We start from the raw sequence: 773 nt of genomic DNA on the forward strand, positions 1-773 counted from the left end.
GGTTTGATGTGGTCCATGGTTTAATCGTTTTTTAAATAGTTTTTAATTTGCTTGGCGGGCTTTCATTCCACATGGCTTGCCAACTAGCTAATATTTCATTTTTCATCGGGAGACTTATTTCTTAGGGTGTCAGAATGGCTTTGGCCCGACCCGGGAGGGGAAGTGCTTGTTTGGCATACAAATATTATTTAGCATCTCTAATGTAGACTTTCCTTGAATAAGCCTGTTAGGTTGATCTATGTTGGTTGAAAAAACTTGTATTTGGTATTTCTGTTATTATCTGTATCTGGATATAGAAATATTTAAAATATTCATTAAGTATTTTGATGTAACAGATTCTATTTTGTTTAAATTTTAATGTATATTTGGTTCAGTTTCAATTCTGTTTAGTTTACCCTGTTTTTTTTTTTTTTATTTATTTATTATTACTATAATGAGAGCCCAGTGGCCTGGTGTTATTAACTCCAAGGACCTGGGTTCTAATCTGGCAAAAAATTGTTTTCTGTTACACTGTAGCCATGAGTCAACCTTGTGGGTTCTGGAGCTCTCCTGGGGTTCACCCTGCCTCATAAATTGGGTACCCCTAATTGAGTAAAAACTGGCGGTCGATTGTGATTCTGACCAAATCACCTCCTTGCACAACTGTTGGTCTAGTAACAGTACTTCCTTACAAAGTACTGAACCCCCGATCCTTCATGGGTTATAGTATTTTTATTTTAATTACTAAAAAGTTTTAGAGAAACCAACTTACCTCGTCATATACAGGCATTATT

The sequence above is a fragment of the Halyomorpha halys genome, unplaced genomic scaffold, assembly GCF_000696795.3.
Source record: "Halyomorpha halys isolate HHAL.00 unplaced genomic scaffold, Hhal_1.1 Scaffold1405.1, whole genome shotgun sequence".
Taxonomy (NCBI): domain Eukaryota; kingdom Metazoa; phylum Arthropoda; class Insecta; order Hemiptera; family Pentatomidae; genus Halyomorpha; species Halyomorpha halys.